The sequence below is a fragment of the Macrobrachium rosenbergii genome, chromosome 55, assembly GCF_040412425.1.
Source record: "Macrobrachium rosenbergii isolate ZJJX-2024 chromosome 55, ASM4041242v1, whole genome shotgun sequence".
NCBI classification, from domain to species: Eukaryota; Metazoa; Arthropoda; class Malacostraca; order Decapoda; family Palaemonidae; genus Macrobrachium; species Macrobrachium rosenbergii.
In genome coordinates this window covers 41,462,588-41,472,437 of record NC_089795.1, presented here as the reverse complement: position 1 = coordinate 41,472,437, position 9,850 = coordinate 41,462,588, and the positions used below count along the sequence as shown (strand labels likewise).

General features: G+C 34.6%; 1 long non-coding RNA gene across 1 annotated transcript; it reads right to left on the bottom strand.

Moving 5' to 3' along the window:
• Window positions 1-5,267: 5,267 nt before the first annotated feature.
• Window positions 5,268-8,115, bottom strand: LOC136835170 (uncharacterized). The gene is made up of 3 exons (XR_010852008.1): window positions 7,982-8,115; window positions 7,423-7,557; window positions 5,268-5,521 (listed from the first exon to the last, which is right to left on the bottom strand). It is a non-coding gene; the product is annotated as an uncharacterized lncRNA (long non-coding RNA).
• Between the last annotated feature and the right edge of the window lie 1,735 nt (window positions 8,116-9,850).

Genomic DNA, 9,850 nt, shown 5'->3' with positions numbered 1-9,850 from the left:
ACATCCTCACAAATATGTGTCCTCAAAACAGGTATCCTGGCTAAATAAACTCACTCACGCACACACACACACACACACACACACACACACACATATATATATATATATATATATATATATATATATATATATATATATATATATATATATATATATATATATATATATATACAATTAGCTCGTTCTACTTCATAAAAGCGTGGTTCTAGAGTAAAAACAAAACAATGACTACTGTTGAATCATGGATGAACCTCCTGTGCAGAAAACGATCCCAACAAAAGATTGCTTCTTTCACCTACACTTAAAGCTCACTGGCAACGCATCAAAACCCCTGACGTGCATTGAGATTCGTCTCTACTTTGCATGCACTTTCGCGCTTCCTGGATATTAAGAACTTATTCCCTAAATATCAGGGCCTCTCAAAATATTTTTATACTCAGTATGGACAGCGCTTTCAAGGTCTTCCTTTCTATATTCCGCCTGACACTTACAAAACATCCATCCTTTTCACCAACCTATCGTCCTCCACTCTCTACATAAACACACCATCCATCCTCTCACCTATGCTAACTTTTTCACCACTTGTGTGTATTTTGACATTTTTCATCCTTTTCATTCTTCTTCTGGCACTTATACTACGCAAGTAACTCAACTCAACAGCTCGCTTTTCCTGAATGCACATTGGACATCCATGTTTCCCTCCCATAAAGGAAAGTTGGCTCAAGAATCACTTTGTAAATTCCAGTCTTCGTATTCATACACACCATTCCCTTCCTAATATTTTGCACGCTCTGCTATCTACCCTGTGACTCACTTCTCCCACAACATCGTCATCAACTATATTACTCCAAAACACAAAAACAAAGCAATTGCTACCATTCTTTCCCCAGCCGTCTTACCATTCATTGCTCCAACTGCCTGGTTCCCATTCACCCTCATAACCTTACTCTTACAAAAATTTACCTGCAAATGTTTTCCTTGCACAAACATTTTTCAATTCTTTCACTAGTTTCTGCAGTTCTCCTTCATTTACGTTGATCCTGATCTGACGTATACCACTGGCAATACTCTTCCATTCCACACTTCAGTAAAAAAAAAAAAAATGTCTATCCCTGTACTTTAAATCTTCACCTACTGTCCTTTCTATGACTTTTTGTATCGCTCCGTTCATAGAGACATTAGGTCACAATATTGGTCTAAACACACACATATATATATAATATATACATGTACTGTCTTATAACTTCAATACGAGTAAGCCACTAAAATTAAATTCTCCCACTTTCAACAAAAGATACTGTACTGCGCATAAGCATATATGAATGTGTCTACACATTTGACTGGATGTTGGTATGTGTTCTTTGCAAGTCACTTATCTGGATGGATATTGTTTATATTTGCGCCTAAGCTAGTTCTAATTAAGATAAATTATCTATTATTTATGGAATTATGAGAGGTTAAATTAGGTTTGACACAAATTATCTTTAAAGCTCAGTGATAGGTCATTTGAACCCAAACTAATGCCATTCTAACATTTCAGTATATTTTATATAGTGAATTGATGGGTTTTTCACATTAAGGCGGGTCTCTTTATGCTTCTGATCCCCTCTGCGTATGATGTAATCACAGTGAATAAAATGGAGAGGTGTTATCACAATATAAAAAGAGAAAGTCGTGATGCAAATAGTCATGCTCCTTATCTCTTTCTTCCTTCCTTCCTCTCTCTCTCTCTCACGCACCCAAGTTCCACAAAGATCTGAACGGATTGTATTCATTGATGAAGAAACTCATATAAAATGTTTTTAATTCGTTAATAATGGATAAATACAACCGCATACTTACGCAAGATAACACAAAACTCGAAAGCAATGCAAATCCATCCGGCCTTAAGATGAAGACAAAACGTAGGTTTTTGTATCTTTTAATTCTTACGTTAAAAGAACTTTTTGTTGGTCATAAATCTTGATTTTATGGACGACCAATACAGCCTTTTTAGGACCGGCATTATCATCTATGGTGCACCACTATAGTGTGACCGGAAATAAGCAGTAAAAAGCAACAATGATGTAAATGAGCAAATGTATTTTTCAAAATACAAAGAAAGGGTAAAAAAAAAAAGACAGGGAGCTTTCGACTGTTTGCACAACGGTCCTCCTCAGCCAACTGAAAAGGACCGTTGTGCAAACAGTCGAAAACTCACCGCCCCCCCTATTTTTAACCCACCTTGTTTTTGAAAAATACAATCGCTCATTTACATTACTGTTGCTTTTTACTTATTACCGGCATTATTGTCAGTTTGGCAACAGACCAGTCAGCAGTCTACCATATTGAATGATATGCATATACAGTACATATTATATACTGTATACACACACACACACATTATATATATATATATAATTTCTTTTTCGTACGAAAACAAACTGATCTTAGGGTAAAAAAAGGTAATTGACTGAATACAGAGTTTGAGACAAAGGCTAAGCACCGGGACCTATGAGGTCATTCAGCGCTGAAATGTAAATTGACAGTAAAAGGTCTGAAAGGTGCAACAGGAGGAAAACCTCGCAGTTGCCCGATGAATCAATTGTTATGAGAGGGTGGAAAATAAGATGGAATTAAGAGAATGTGAAAGGAGGTACAGTAAAAGGAGCGAAATGCAATGACGGCACTACGCCTCTACGGGGAAAAAAAAAAGTAATTCAGTACAGCTTGAAATAGGTCTTCATTCACGATTTATTTGACATACAACATATCTATACAATATATATATATATATATATATATATATATATATATACAGTATATATATATATATATATATATATATATATATATATTTTATATATATAATATATATATATATATATATATATATATAACGATAATATCTTTAAGCAATATTTCCATATAACTCCAAGAAAAATTATTTTCACGTAAGAACAAATATGCATGCAAAATGACGCACAGAGCTTGGTCCTTGCAAGAACTGATATAGAGCAAGACAAGAGCAACATCAGTCAGTAAGGAAGAGATCATTCAACTTCGCATTGTGTCCAAAATATCTGCAAACTCGAGACCGCTTGCAAAGCCTTCGGAAAACCTCCAATGTGAGTGTAAGGGTTTGTTATAGGAATGGAAGACATTAGACAATCTCATTTCTCTACGTTTCCTGATGATGAAGATATTCTTCATAAAGGAACTTCGTTCTCGATCCCCTGAAGAAAAGAGGATATCGTAATATCAACCATGTCCCTCTGAATGCAAGTTTCGGCTGGATGGGCAGAATACGTAGGGCAAAATAATGCCTCTTAGTCAGTGGCGTAGCTGGCATTCCATCAGGGTGGGGGGGCCTAGGTGGGGCCATGATATTTTTGGGGGCCAGAGAAAATTACACAAAACTAATGTACCAGTTCTGTAATTAGCAAAATATGCTGTTCTCGAGGGTATATATCCATGTGAATGAAGGAAAATATAGTACTAGTAAACCTGTATTTGAAATTATAGAGCTCAATTTTCAACTCTCACTATATGTAAATGTATCAGATATTGTAAGGGTTAAAGTTCAGTTACAAAGGGAATTTCAACGGGGGGGGGGGGTGTTGTGTGAACCATCTGACTGGGTGGTCCTGGCCACCCCAATAGCGACGTTACTGCTCTTAGTTTTAACACCTGACCAAAATCGTGAACCGATTGTTCAAGGAACAACCGTATTACAAGTGTCAACGGTTAACGAAAGGAATGAAATGAAATGAAACGTTCAAAATGGGAGTGAGAACAGAAACTGACATTGCAAGTTGATATTTTTTTTACGAGTATCTTGATCTTTATTCGTTTATTATTGTCACTAATAAACAAGTTACCAACAGGGGTTATTGCTACCGATTTAAAATGAGCAGCATTACGTGGATAAAAAAAAAGGAATTTAGATCCGATAGAAAATGAAGCCTACCATAAAAGATACGGAAAAAATAGAAAAACATAAAAATTACCAAAACTAAGGTTACGGTTTTTTATTTTGTTAGTCCAACACATATTTCTATTTTAAGTCTCTTTCTACTGAATAAACTTGAAATTATAAGTATTGAAAATCAAAGTACCCTGTTAAACCTTTAACATTTAACTACAGTAAACAAAATGCATTTCTGTGCATTTTTTTGCATGTAGTTGTACTGCTAAAACTGACATAATACAGTGTGATGTACTGCAATTAAAATATTGTACAACAGAGTTTCTTAGCACTTTTTAGCTCCGCATTCATTACTGTGCAACAAAAAATTGCAACAACAAAACTCGTATCCCGTGTTCCGGTGCACTGACGATACTGAATTGCACCACTGAACTTGAATTTTTCCGTCCTCTTCATTTCGATTGTCTCGTTAATGTACACAATTCTGTTTCCGCGAAACTTTACACTTATGGTATTGCTAGAATTCTGGTTTTGGCTTTTCCGACTTGTAATTTTATTTACTGTTAATTCTGATGCTTATTAAGTAAACAATGTAAATATTTGCCGATGGCAATAACTTGAGTGTCTCAATCCGGTGAAAAAATGGAGTAATAAATCGTATTCAAGTCGGACCCAAGTTTATTCCAAGATCACGACTTTCGAGAGGAGACCACTTCGACAGGAGTTATGGGAAGTAGGCGTAATTACGGAAGAGAAGCCAGGATCGATAGGCCCAAGATCTAGATCTTGGATAGGCCTATGTAGAGACGCAAAGATCGTGGTGGTGGTGACGAAGATACGATGTGGTCAGTGGCGTCGCTATGGGGTGGACCGGGACCCCCAGTAAGATGCTGGGCCTCCCCACTCCAGTTGAAATTCCCTTTGTAGCTAAACTTTACCCCTTAATGTATTTGGTGCATTTGCATATAGTAAGAGTTGAAAATTAATTGAAAACTGAGCTCTATAATTTCAAATACAGGTTTACTAATTAGTAATACCATTATTTTCCTTCATTCACATGGATATATATATTCGAGAATATATAGTATATTTTACCAATTACAAAATTGGTACATTAGTTTTGTGTAATTTTCTTTGGCTCCCCCAAATAATATCTTGGCCCCACCTAGGCCCCCCTACTGGATGTGGTTCTGAGGAAATTCCATATAGCGAAACGATGTAATAATAATAATAATAATAATAATAATAATAATAATAATAATAATAATAATAATAATAATAATAATAATAATAGCTGTCCCAAGAAAAGATATAGAAATACACCGAAACGATCGAAAAGTGACAATCAACAAACACCAACTTGGTGCAGTCTTTATTTGAATGTGAAGAAGGTACACAAAGTTTCACTTTTGGCATGACTTCCGGAAGGCATCAGACACGGTCTATAGATATATATCTATTGACCTTGGCATCAGAGACATGGCGGTTAGGTCGGGATCCTCCAGCAGGTCATTTTAGGTCGTCGACCTGAGTGTACGTTAACCCCTCCTGGAATACGAGTTGAAGTGGCTATCAACACTGACGCTCCCACCTCGCAACAGGTTTCTGGGGTCTCTGAAAAGCGAGAACAGAATAAAATTTCTACAGCGGTAACGGATGTGGTTGCTGAACGGTGTGGTCGGCCAGCCGATCTGATTAATGGCGTTACGATTATTATTATTATTATTATATTAGAATAAAATACGTTACGATTATTTTTATTATATTAGAATAAAATACATTGTCTAATAACACTTTTACGACTCAGATTTAACTAGTACTAATACCATACTTTAAAACCAAAATATTTGTTTGCAATGAATGGTAAATCAAAATAACAACAAAAAACAAAATAAACAATAATGAAATAATCACATCTTTTGAAACAGATCAATATCTTCAACAAACTTTGAAACACGTTGTAATTTTTCAAAATTACAATGGAAATATAAAATAAAATGTTATACCATTGGCCTTAACTTTATAGAAGATCTAGGGCATACTATATCCTACAGACCTTAGCCAAAAGCTACTTATTTCGAATACTCATCCACTGTACCTTAGACAATGAAACCATACAAGGTCTGTAAAATCTCCACCTGTACTGTAGACCTTTGCTTCAAGAAAGTTCGAAGTTTACGTCAAATCAATGGGCACTATACACTGTAACTGGTTTTCCCACAACACCTCAACTAGAAGAACATGCAAGACATTTCTGTAGTTCTAAGAGAGAGTGTCATAATCGAATGTTGCTTTGTATTGTCATCAGTTGGACTGTGGAACTGCCTCTCTGAGGATGTCGTGCAACTGGAACTGCAGAAGTTCAAGCGAAGATGCAATGCATTACTACCCTAATAAAATTCTTGTATTTTAATAATCTACTTAAATTTTTTAATTTATTTATTAATTCGTTAATTAATTTTGTCTTTTTCTATTAGTGATCTCCTTTTTCTGTTTTTCCTATTACCTTCTGTTACTTCTTTCTAATGAACACCATATTCTTTGGAAGCCTGAATTTCAAGTCAATGGCTCCTGTGGGATTGTTCCATATGAATAGGGTTAATTTTCTGAATAATAATAATAATAATAATAATAATAATAATAATAATAATAATAATAAATAATAATAATAATAATAATAATAATAATAATAATCAGCAATTGTTTTGTGGTGAAATCCCATACAAATGTAGAAGGACTGAACACGCAATTGTCCAAAGACCTATATCGCTGAAAGTCAGTTTCCTGATATTTCCAAACTTACAAATACACGCCTCGAGGGTTATTCAAGAATGCCCTATATTAAAGGCAAATGAAACATTTATTACAACACTAAAGGCAGGGTATGTCTATGAAAACTTGTCATTAATGTTTTTGGAATGAATCCACACTCTCTGTTCATTAAACTTCAAATGCATGCAGTTATATTCATGAGTTCAAGAAATGCCTTACTGCGACTTTTAAATATTTGAAAACTTTTACATTCCACAACAACCAACTTATCTTTATAAAAATATAGCCACATGAGGTGTGAGTGAATTACTGGAGGTAAATTATAGTCAGCAAAAGGATATTTTTGAGCGTATTTAAATGAGTGTTTTATATACCTGTGCAAATAAAATTAAAGAAAAAGGAACAACCAATAAGGGCATAGTACCGCGTAGCTGAAGGGTATTCCCCTCCCCACCCGCAGAACACCACCACCAACTTCCCTCCCCCTAACGACAAACACACACACACACACACACACAAAGTCCACCGAGTCGCCAGACATTCGCCCATTGCGTACTTCAATTCAATCGATATACTGAATATTTACTGGCGTCACTCGATACCAGGTTTTATCGAATCATGTTTCAGTTATACCAACTGTATCAACATCCGATATAACCTTATTACCAATGTAGGCATGTTTGCTTACTCACTTTCTCAACCTCTCTCTTTCTCGAAGAAGTGAAATCGAGTTTTATAATTACTTTTGCACGTCTATGTTGGATATAATCACTGTCCGGACATTATTCTTGCCTTCTTCCACCTGGACACCACAGATGGTTATCAATGCTGCCATCAGTCCCAGGGACACCAGTAGAAACTTGGCATTCATGATCGTCCTGAAGATGTCAGAAATAAATTAATAAATGTTAACACATTGTGGCACTTGAATTGTTATGCCAAGGACCAAAACTATTGTTTACCGAGTTTCTCTGTAAATAGTTATCAACAAGCATTTATTTACCCAACTGATTTTATAAAATATATTGTTTTTAAGTGGACGTTCAGTATAGCTCTCGTACTACCTAGAGGCAGGAAGTCTATCACTCTTTCTCCCCATATATATATATATATATATATATATATATATATATATATATATATATATATATATATATATATATATATATATATATATATATATATATGACTGAGTGCTCAAACTGGCACTTCCAACTGTCGCCTTCTTCGGTAATGAAGATGGACTTCATTAATAGCGCGCGCGCGCACACACAAAACAGCAACAAATTAATAAGAACTTACCTGTTTTACCCTGATGGGTAATGCTCAACGTCTGCACAGGTGATGAATCGTCAACTCAAATGACGAATCATCTGCTCTTCTCTTGGGGGCATTCCACAGTCGGTTAGAAGTTGTTTATCTGTCCTTGAAAAAATGTTTAGTGAATGTTGGGATGTTTCCTCTAAGCTGTCACGTTCCTCTGCTAAACACAGGGATGTTTCCTCTAAGCTGTCACGTTCCTCTGCTAAACACAGAGTCGATCTTCTTGAATTTTATAACCAAAACTTATTCCTCACCTTGTAGCGCCGATTTTATTATGGTTATTATAATGAGCTCCACATTTTAATATATTCGAGGCACGACTTCCAGTGCGACTGTTTCTATGTGATAGGCTATCGCATGATCGCGATATCCAGCAAGCAATGGTGCATTCAACCAACCTCCCATGTCGATCCAACAAGAATAACTTTTATATATATATATATATATATATATATATATATATATATATATATATATACAATTATATATTATTGTGCATCTGTGTATATTATATATATATAAATTTACTAACAGGACTTCACTGAAACTGGATGGTATCTCGCTGAGATAGTTATTCATTAAAAATTACAAGCTTTCCAGGACTAACAGTCCTCATTGTCAAGTATCCGTCGACCGGTCATTCGACAGATACTTGACAGTGAGGACTGTTAGTCCTGGAAAGCTTGTAATTTTTATCGAATATATATCTCCGCTGGTTATCATCCAGTTTCAATGGGGTCCTGTTAGTAATTGTATTAATGTACAGATAACTGTGTATGTGATAAAGTTAATATATACACATATATGCATATATGTACTGTATATGTACAGTAATTATATATATATACATATATATATATATATATATATATATATATATATATATATATATATATATATAATTATGTTCAAAATTTCAAATTAAGTTATGAGAAGGACCTAGGGTACGTTATTTTCCAAACAAAATGCAACAATACTGATTATAAAAAAATACAATTATTGTTAATACAAAGTGTGTATCTGAGCTATTTCATCGCGGGCTAACTTAAATCAATTAGGTTAGGATGAGTTTATTTTGCTAATGTTAAAGTCATCATCATCAAAACTCTCACACAGGTACAGAAAAATGATAAGGAAACAGGAACAAATTTGATGAAAATGAGGACAGAATATCTCGCTGGGTTAGGTTGGGCGTGGTTAGTTATGTTAGATTAAGTCAACATCGCAAATAATAATAATTAAAATGCTATCCTAGTGCTCTTAAATTTATCACAGTACATTGATTAAATTCAAGTTAAAGGAACTTTTTATTGTTCTACTCTGTTTAAATGGATTTTTTTTAAATACCTACCTTTAGTTCAAATTAACTAAGGTACCCAACCTTACCTGATATTTTCTTTCAGGAATGTTTCAAGTTCTAGTCTTAGAATTTAAGTTTAACTATTTTGGTTCAGGTAAAGTTTTTGTCAAAGTGAATTAACTTAAATTTCTCAATATGTAATAAAATCATATATCACCATTTTCATTAAATGATGATGATTCCTATTATTTTTCCTCTATGGAGTGTTAAGGGCAAGTTAATAACAACATGAACATTTTACTAAATAATGTTGGACAGCTTCGTAAATTTTCTGAGACCCTGCTTGATCTGTCCTAAATCTTCGAGTACCTAACCTAACCTAAACCCTGGGAGGTCCTTGCCCAATTTTAAGTAAAAACAATGCAAGGGTGACCTTTCATACTGCCTTCTCAGGGCATTTCTTGATCTCATGTCTTACGCAATGGCTTTAGACGTTCATAGTCACTCAAAACTTTGATTTTTCACATTTTAATGTTTGCTCATATTTT